This window comes from Adiantum capillus-veneris, chromosome 7, assembly GCF_014529385.1.
Source record: "Adiantum capillus-veneris isolate H3 chromosome 7, ASM1452938v2, whole genome shotgun sequence".
NCBI lineage: Eukaryota > Viridiplantae > Streptophyta > Polypodiopsida > Polypodiales > Pteridaceae > Adiantum > Adiantum capillus-veneris.
In genome coordinates, this window is record NC_140937.1 from 48,736,484 (window position 1) to 48,747,159 (window position 10,676).

General features: G+C 40.7%; 1 pseudogene; it reads left to right on the forward strand.

Moving 5' to 3' along the window:
* The first annotated feature begins 1,082 nt into the window (after positions 1 to 1,082).
* On the forward strand, positions 1,083 to 6,949 carry LOC147453812 (uncharacterized; annotated as a pseudogene).
* The last annotated feature ends 3,727 nt before the right edge of the window (positions 6,950 to 10,676 follow it).

The window sequence follows — 10,676 nt, forward strand, 5'->3', positions numbered from 1 at the left end:
GCATTCCAAGCTTCGTTCAATCCTTCGTCTATTTGACAAAGGTGTGATTGTGTCCAGAAATTCAACAAACTCACAATCTTCAATATATTCGGTGTTGTCTGCATTTTCCATTACAAGCTTTCCCATGATCATATCCTGAGCAGTCATGCGCTCGAGCTGTTTGGTTGTAGTGAATGGTTCTTGAGCAGCACGTGGCTTGAAGCACTGATGCTACTTTTTTCTCACTTACTCTTGACCTCCCTTCCGCACAAGGATGTTGATGCTCACCTAGATGCAGCACACAACGGGTCCACTTTTGTTTCTCCCTTGGCATACAATAATAAATAACTGCAGGATGGGTTGCCACACACTCTGGCATTTCAGAACAATGATTGCATGTCAAGGTTCCATATTCAGGTGTCAACATGCCTTTTGGAGATGACTTTGAAAGCCGTCCTCGCCAATGAACCTCATTGTAGAGTCCTGTCCTCGAGTAATATGGACAATCAATGTTGACACAACATAAGTGACCTGAGCATCGACTGAACCTAACGACCCCTGGAAAGGTATCACTGCTACATGTGACATATTCAGTCCACATGTGGCTATCATGTCTCTGTTCCATCCCAATCATTCCATTAGCGTGACCTAGAGAGGGCAACTCAAATGCAACATATCCATCATAAAACACGGGAAGCTCTTGAACTTGAATGATATCTTTAGCTTGTTTCAGGGCCAAGTACAAGTTGCTCTGCAAAGGCATTGAATGTATAATATCAAGTACGCTAGAGCAGCCACGTGACTCGGCATCTGATTCTAAATCGACAATTACTGGAGGAGCCTTAATTCCATTGTCATGTTCAAGAATTGTCAAGCGAACCTTGAAGAGCTGACAGACATCATGATTCAGAAGGAAGACCTCTTCACCACTAATAGACTCAGTAACTTCCATTTTTACCTGTCCTGCACTTAGTGTAAGTGGATGTAAAGTAAACGCATTAGTTAGCTCAAAATGCTATTTCACAGAAGAGATAGAAAGCGCATATGTGCTACCTTCAAAAATAAGGACAAGCTTTTGACCAACTTGTGGCGCGAATACTGTAATGTGCCTAGACATTGGAAGCAATCCTCTTAGAGAAGTTAAGGTTACTAATTAAGTTTCAAATGAAAGTGAGTGCAGAGTCTATACTGAAAAATAACATCAGCTACAGATGGTAGTCGTTATTTCGGGCGTCATTCTCCAAAAAGCGGTTCAGACGGCTTGCATTCATAAAACATGATCACCGAAACATTAAGCAAATTCGGTTCAAAATCTAAAAAATTCAATAAAATCTTGTCAATGAGTAAAAATCTGTAAAATCTAAGAAAAATTACCAAAATACCCCTCTAATTTGTGGAAATTCCCAATATACCCCTCAAATTTCAAAAATTCCCAAAATAGCCCTGTATTTATTTTCGTTGGATCTTCAAGATTTTCTAATCTTTATTCTTGTTTGACAATTGAGATCGGTTTTTAAGTGCTTAGCATGTAATTTTTTGCAAATTACCTCCCAAAAAAAGGCAATTATGCCTAAAAATAATGAAGGAATTCATCTCCAAAGCCTACATAACCAACTCAAATCTTAGTTTTAGCATCCTGTATGGTAGACAATCACTCTTCTTATGAAAAGCTACAATTTTTTTGTTTTTGGAGAAATTCATTCTCACAACCGGGGGTATTTTGGGAATTTTGAGTAATTTGAAGCGCATTTTGAGAATTTATGACAAAGTATGGAGGTACTTTGGGAATTTTTGAAATTTGAGGGGTATTTTGGAAATTTCCACAAATTAGAAGGGTATTTTGATAATTTTCCCTAAAATCTATTAAAATTCCCCCTCTAAGTAACTTGACTTAGGCCAAAATCTTTTAAAAATTTAATAATTGAGCCTTTGTGAAACGCGACCCTCTCTGATTTTCCTCTGATGCGCGCCTGCGTGGAGGTTTTCCCTTCTGCATGCGTGCTTGGTTTGCTCTGTTGCTCGTGCGTGCGAGGAGCCATACCAACCTACCCGTAGGAGCGCGCACCGGCGCGCGGTAGTTCAGGCAGGTACAAAGCGAACGAGCTGCTGCCGATTTCAGCCGGTTCAGCCACGTCAGGCAGCTCCGATTCAACCGATTCAAGCAGGTTCAACAGGTTCAGCCGGTTCAAGCAGGTTTAGCAGGTCCGGTTCAACCGATTCAGCAGGTCAGGCATGTCCGATTTCAGCCGGTTCAGGCAAGTCCGATTCAGCGGGTTCATGCAAGCAGGTCAAGCAGGTCCGATTTCAGTCGGTTCAGTCAGGCTAGTTTAGGCGCAGACTGATTCAGTCAGGCTAGTTTAGGCGCATACTGGTTCAGGCAGGTCAGCATTTAGTCAGGCGCAGACTGGTGATTGCTATCCGAGTTCAGGTAGCCGTAGGAGCGCGCGCCGGCGCGCGGTGGTTCAGGTAGCGACAAGCTCAGCAGGTCCGTAGATTCTGGTTTCAGCAGGTCCGATTTCCGGCTTTAGAAAGGGCTTTGAGAGGTGTGATTGAGAACACGAATTACAATGACTGGTCGAAACTCCGCGTTGACTCGAAGGGGTCGTTCACCTACAAGGTACTCAATGATGCTCAATGCAAACTTTGGTCTTGAAAATTCTTTGCTTTGAAAGTGATGAGTAAACTCCGAGCTTGATGCATTTTGAACTTAGCTTAACATTGATCATCACAAACTCTCAAGGCCTTGTTAGCATATTTAAGCACTTGAATAATTACATCTTTTTGATGGCATAGAAACACTCTAATTGGCATAGAAACAATAGTTGATCTTTTACTATAACTAGTACTTCTCACAAATGTGAAGAGGGTGTATACACTATGATGACTACTAGTATATGTGCATGAGTACTATCTTTCTGACAAATAAAACAATAGCCAACGCGCATATAAACCATTTACTTTATTTACATATGCATTGTCTTATGATATTTGTAGTAAATTTGTTGCTTCATAAATTATGTTTATGAAAGAATTTTAAAGACCAAATTTTTTCAAGTGAGAAGCCATTATGGGCTATAGTATTTTTTGAAATAATGCTCTATGTACAAAGGTAGCTCTGTCCAATTTTTTTAAGATTTCTATTGTGTTTTATTTCAATATGGTGCCATATATACTTTGAATCTTTTGTAAAATTATTGTCTCCATGTTTTTTGTTGATGTTGAAACAGCCCGAAACCGCGTGGAAGATCACGAAGGGGAAGGAGTAATAGTAACAATGCTTCTCTTTATGGCCAGATAGATGCTAGTGATCAAGTATCTTCAGTCTCAGCTACCGACATGATAGAGGAAATTGAGACACAAGGTGAGGAGGTTCTTTCCATGGAAATGGGACAGAGCTCTCTACACGAAGTTGATGATACTTTAGCCCCCAAAGATAATGGTTTACAGATTGTTCCATGGGAGATAATGGATGAGGTTACCGCAGCATCTGAGATGGAAGATGAGCAAAATACCTTTATGCATAGGGGTGCAGACATTCTTGAAATCACACGTGTTTTTAGTTGCTTCGATTGTCCCTCCATTCCTTTATGTAGATTGATTCCATATGCGAGAGTGAGAGGTTTGAGAGATGATCTCAGTGGATTGAAGGCGGCCTTTGCAAAAGAAGGTTATATGCCAGAGAAAGGAGCATTCATTGTCTCTTTGGTAACATGCAAAAGAGAGGAGAGTTTTGTGGATGGTATGTGTTCACACTTTTCATTTTTGTATTGATGTCCATGTGCTGTGAATGTTGTTTGAAGTTTGACTTTGTGAATGTTCTAGATGAGATAAAGGCTACATGGGATCCTCTTTGGAATGAAATCAATGAAGAATTTAAAGCCGAGTTCAAAAAACAAAGAAAGTTCAAGATCTCACAAATCACATGTTCTATGTTTGGGAAGGGAATCATCGCACCGTGGCTTGGAGGGAAGCGATAAAAGAGAAGTTCTCCACTTCAAAGGAGAAACATTGTTGAGTCCTATGCACCATTATAGATCCCATTAAGGTGCCAGAGATTGCCTTGCTAAGCAGTTTACAACGAATGAACTTGTAAGTGTTGATGTTTCTTCTATCTTTGTTAACACTTGAATGTGAGTATCAAATGGTTTTTTGGTCTTTCAATGCAGCATGAACACTCATGCTCTTGTTGTCACTCATCTTCGTGATGAGATTGTCAATACGACACATATTTGTACAGCGGACCATGAAATGTATCTAAAGGGTTTGCCAGATAGAGATCAAAAACTTATTGCCGTTGTACGGAAGAAGAATGCCAAAGGTACAGAGCCTTGGTATCCACTTACACGACGGTACCTTGGTAGATTGGTCTATGACGTATGTGTCAGACTAAATGATTTTTACTCTCATTTAAATGCATGATTTCAAAGCTTGTTAACGTATATTTAATTTTAAATTCAAATGACAAAAGAAAAAGAAAAGCGAGTTGCTCTTATCAAACAAAGCTTGTCTGCGGAAGAGCATCAGAAAGAAGAAGAGAGAATTTGTGAGGAGATTACTCACAAATATCAGGATCGAATTGGAAAGGTATGTAGATAACATGAATTCACGGCATTCTCTTGAGAAAAACGTGCAAAAAGTTACTTAAGTACTTGTCATATGCAATATTAAATTTTTCAGTTGCTTAACATTGTTGATCCCAATCTTGGGACGGATTGGCTAGCAAGAGTTTTGTCTTTGAAATGGGGTCTTGATAGTTGGGCTACGTTGGAGAAGCTGAACTTAATAGCACTTCAAGACACCCTTGTGCAAAACAAGATTCATTGGGTTTCATTATCGGAAGCAGACAAGATTACAAGGAGTGCATATGGTTTGAAAAAGGGAGATCACGTCTTTCGCATGTGAGTATAGCTAAGATTAAAAGTACTAAATATATCATGCCTTTATATATAAGTCTAACTTTGTCTCCTCTTTTTATTTGGGAATGTAGCTGGCTTCGTAGAGAGGGTTTTTTGGCTCGGGTTTTTCAGAGGGCATTTCAGATTGTGTCAGATCTTTTGGATGTGCCAGGCGGGGTGCCTTTGCAGCATGACTACACTCTTGCATTCTACTTTGAAGAAATTAAATTTGAGGCGAGGCCCTATCTATTTCCAATAGAGGTTTCTCTTGGAGTGAAGACTAAGGATATCGATAAGCATGCATTAAAGAAGGTGGATACATTGAGAATGGCAGCACAACGTTTGGCTTTCACGTGAATCACTAACTGACTTAGATATATAATATTCGTTGTTATTGTTTCTTACATTCGTGTCACCTAATTGACCTTTGTAGATTCTTCATGTTGTTGGTTACCAAGAGTGTCTTGCCTGCCATGCCCTTTCTGGCTAGACAGTGGACTCAGCTAGCGATCCAAGACACAAGCATGTATCCCTCTACTATGCACACATTGACTACTTGGGAGATAGATAATTGTCCATGGTGGATAGATATGGAGAAAGGCCATGTTCTTGGATGTGAAAGAGAGCTACAAGAGATGATATCAAAGGATGCTGCGATGAAGGTTCCTCCAGTAGACATAGTAGAAGAGAGTCGTGCAGGTATGTTTGATCATGCTCATATTTACCTATCTAAAAGTTACAGTGCTCTGATTTGAAGTTATCTATTTTAGCAATGCGCAACTCACAAAAGGAAAAGGAGAGGGTTGTGGATGAGATCATTGACGAGGAGGTGGAGCCACCTCCAAGTAAGCTACAAAAAAAATTTTTAATGCTTTCATTCCACGTGGTTGATGCATGGCTTATTAAACCTCACTGTAATGTCTCAGTTGCTCCTGGCACGATCGTGGCTCGAAGGAGTATCTCTTTTGTTTATATTATGGAGTCTCCATCTCATTGTCTCTCTAGTTCTATGGATACTCGATGCATGGCTATTGTTGGGGACTACATTGCCATTGCTGCAGACTATAGGGCGGGGATCCGTAATCTTGCATGGGTCCCTGTACACGAGCATCTCGTGCGGACACGCTCTGACTCTATCTTGTATACCCGCGGCACGAAATCAGTTTCATGGGCTGCAGGTTTGATTTTCTTAGATCTTCCATTTGGTGGGTCCCTCTTAGGCTCCTCTACTTCACCTCATTGGGACATTTGCACTGAGGATCATGTACGTGCTGGTGTTCATTTGGCATTCTCGACATTGGCGGATTCTGGATGGCTGTTGATCATGGTTTCTTTGGCAAGTCTATCTTGTTTATAGTCATGCAAAAAAATTGTAATATTTGTGGTATTTATCATTGATATTTAGTTAAAATAACAGGAGAGGCCGTTGGTTGGGTGGAGAGATTTTCTCGTGCTTCGGAGATGGTGGTTCATCGACACATTGTAGTGCTCCATCATCGAGCATATGGTTATGTGGAGAGTTTTGGTGGTCGTGTGGAGGTGATACATTTGTTTTTACATCAATATTTCAGCACTTTGTCTTGTTGTTTTCTCTAATCGTGTGTCTTGTTTTGCAGTGTAATTGCTCTATGCTATTTATGATTCACAGAGTGGGTATGCGTCCACCTTGCTTTGTATCAGAAACCGATGCCTTGTTCTCCCGTCTTGGTATGCACTCTTCAGATTATTTTATGGTGCATCACCTTCCGGAGCTCTCTCAGGCTAGATCATTATCAGGTGAGCCATTGCGAGGAGGACTGCAACGGAGCCATTCTTTCATTGCATGTTTTGTGGAGCTGCTTTGCCGACTAGGAGGTATTTGTTTGGAGCTTGGATGTGGCACAACCCCTGTACTAGCAGCTTGCTTGGCTTCAGGACGAGCATGTGTTGCAGTCGACATTGATGAGCCACTGATTTCAGGATATGTGTTACCGTTGCTTCGCCCTAGAAAGCGGGGCAGAGAGGAGGCGTCCACCTCTTTAGATATTGATGATGAGAGTGACATGCCATCGCGTGTCAATCCCTTTGACGACTAGTGAGGGCCCCTCTTACTTTTGACATTGACATTGCTCTCATCTTTTTTGTCACTATTTTTGTATTAGCGCTGGTATTTATTGATCATTGATTTTGCCTATATTACTTGTTTGGTGCTTAACTTCACAATCTTTTTTTTTTAAATGGAAGTGCATTGCCGGTCTACGCAAAGCAGATGGCTAGAACCATGGCAGCAGATACGCGGTACAATTCTTGCATCCCTGAGAGGCATCAGAGACATAACGTATTCATCGATGATGAGTGCGAGTCATCATAAGAACAATGGATTTATAACATTGGTGGATGTTAAAATTCAAATTCATGTCTTGTTGCGTTCATCAGAATCTCGTTATATCACGATGGAAACTTTTAACAGTTGATGTTCTAATATTTTGGATTGTGGATAAGTAGTATGTACTGTTTTGATGGATTTGGTTAAGGTTTAAAATCCTCATGTGAGGTGCCGTGAAGGCTTATGATTATTTTTGAAATATTGCTTCATGTACAAGGGAAACTATGTCCAAAAAGAAATTAAAGTACTATGTTTGTTTTGCTTTGTTTTTCGTGAGAGGAGGCATAATGGTTATGGCCATTTTTATTATTTTTTCAAGCGGTGATAATACCACAAATACTGATGTTCTAATATTTTGGATTGTGGATAAGTAGTATGTACTGTTTTGATGGATTTGGTTAAGATTTAAAATCCTCATGTGAGGTGCCGTGAAGGTTTATGGTTATTTTTGAAATAGTGCTTCATATACAAGGGAAACTATGTCCAATTTTTTTTAAAAGTACTATGTTTGTTTTTCGTGAGAGAAGGTATAATGGTTATGACCATTTTTATTATTTTTTCCAACGGTGATAATACCACAACTACATATGTTCTAATATTTTGTGTTGTGGATAAGTAGTATGTATTGTTTTGGTGGATTTGGTTAAGATTTAAAATCCTCATTTGAAGTGCCGTGAACGTTTATGGTTATTTTTGAAATAGTGCTTTATATACAAGGTAAACTATGTCCAATTTTTTTAAAAAGTACTATGTTTGTTTTGCTTTGTTTTTCGTGAGAGGAGATAAAATGGTTATGGCCATTTTTATTATTTTTTCGAGCAGTGATAATACCACAACTACAGATGTTCTAATATTTTGGATTGTGAACAAGTAGTATGTACTGTTTTGATGGATTTGGTTAAGGTTTAAAATCCTCATGTGAAGCGCCATGAAGGCTTATGGTTATTTTAGAAATATTGCTTCATATACAAGGAAAGCTGTCTGTTTTTTTCAAAAGTACTATATATGTCCTTCGTAGTTTTTGGTGAGAAGTGTCATAATGATCATGGCCATTTTTTCTAGATAGGTGCCAATACCACAACATAGATCTTCGCTCGAGTTTTGCTTTGCTCGCAAAATCTTGCTCGGGCTATGGTAGGACTCCCTCAAGGGAGTTGAAAAGATTGTGCATACTACTATAGGCGTTAGTTCCTCCACACTTTTCGTTACTTTATATTTACTCTAGGATCAAGCATAATATGTATGTATTTGAGCTTGTAAAACGTGATCTTGCAATCAAGTTTGTGGATGATAGATATACTATGCATGATCTTAGTTCTTGTGATACTATTGTTGTTGGCGTATAAAGCCCAATGTGGTCGCCCATGTAAGTGGGCGGGCCGCCAGGTATGTACACATATTCTTTTGTTAAAACCTAATAAGAACTCACTATGCTCTACACATTACAGTAGAGCGAGTTCACCATATCGTCGTGCTCTTCTTCTCGCACTCTCTCTCGCGTCGCACTTCCGCTCGTACTCCTTCAACTGGTATCAGAGCTCAGATCGAGGCTCGGGGCAGCACTGCAGGAGGCTAGAGTCACCAGCTCAGATTGGAGTGAAATTCGACAGGCGAATACACGGCCCCAAATCTCGTGGGAAAGCCCAATGGGCTAGGTGTTGTCAGAATTTCATTCTGAGGTCATCTCGGCTACCGTTCGGCTTCGACAAAGGTCTGCGCAGGCCATTTTCGACTACGTGGTCTCGACGGGTGCAAATCCGACTCTACAAATTTGGGGTTTTTGGCCTACGAATGCAGGTGCTGAGGATATCGACACTCCCAGAGTGTTGATATGTGGTTGTCTACACATCGAAGGACAACTCACAGTTCTTGGAGGCGTGTCACATACGACACGGGCACATCTACACACAGACTGTAGGCGACATCCACTAGTTCATCAGGTAGCTTGTGTTTGCTGCTTGATATTCCAGATTTCATCCTGACATTGCAGGTACCTCCACATGGGATGTATTTTCAGAGATTATGTATGTATGTTGAGGGTTTGCTGGCTGTGAGTCACGTAGCAAACAACCGCCGCAGCGGTTACAACATACAGTGGAAAATTTGTTGATGTATGACTTTGTGGGAAGTCTATGTACTGTCAGATTTACTGCAGCCTTTGTTGAGGCTCGAGTGAGGTTTTATTGAGCTGGGGTATTCTCGAATGTTGAGATCCTTTCGGTGATACAGGTCTTGGAGAGACCCCTCGAGCACCTTTAGATAGGCAGCTAGGATGTATTGACTGTGAGTTAGACAGTTGGGATTGCATCTTTGCTTTACTGCCGTTGAGGCATTGTCACAGTCTATCCTTACAGGACAGTGACAGGACAGTGAGAGACAGTACATGTGCAGGACAGGTTTACCTGCAGCTTACAGTGTCAGAGAGACAGTGTTTTTTGAGCTGTTTTTTGGTCTGTTTTTTGAGTACACCAAAGCCATTTTACAAAGGAGACTCTGCCAAAATTTCTGCAGAATCTGAAGCTTTCTTGGTTCATTTGACAGGTTGATATTGGTTCAAAGGTCAGTTTACAGTGGAAACTCTGCCGAATTTTTCCCAGGAAAGTAAACTACTGTGAAGTGTAGCTATGGCTGGATCACAGGACACTGCTCTTTACAATATCAAGAAGCTGGATGGAACCAATTTCCCATTGTGGAAGAAGCAGATTTGGCATGTGTTGGTACAAAAGAAGTAGATAAAACCTATAAAGCTCAAGGGGATAAAACCAGAAGATATGGACGAAGATGAATGGAGCGAAATGGATGAATTGGCACTTTCTACCATTATGCTGACTTTGGCAGAAAGCGTTTACTTCAATGTAGGAGACGAGATGTCGGCTTATCAAGCATGGTTAAAGCTGAGTGATCTTTATGAGAAGCAGAGTGCAGCTTCACAGGTATACTAGCTTAAGAAGCTTGTTGACTTGAAGATGAAAGAAGGGACACCTATGTCCAATCATCTGAATGAATTCAACACAATCTACAGTCAGTTGTCAGCTCAAGGTGTCAAGTTTGATGAATCTGTTAGAGCTATGTTCCTGTTGATCACATTGCCGGAAAGTTGGGACACTTTTCGCACAGCTTTGAGTAATTCTGCACCTCCACATGGTTTGAACATAGCAGGTGTAGAAGGAAGTCTGCTTACTGAAGAAACGAATAGAAAGACAATGGACAAAGGCAAAGGAACAGCCTTAGTTGTCAGGGGAAGGACCAAAGAAAAGTACAAAGGTGGAAAGAGGAATCAGTCTCGTAGCAAGTCCCGCAGTGCTAAAGGCAAGAGTGACATAGAATGCTACCATTGTGGCAAGAAGGGTCACATGAAAAGAGAGTGCAGAGAATGGAAATCAGAAAATGGCAAAGAGAAAGCTGAAGACCATGGTGAGAAGAACAAGTCCTCAGTG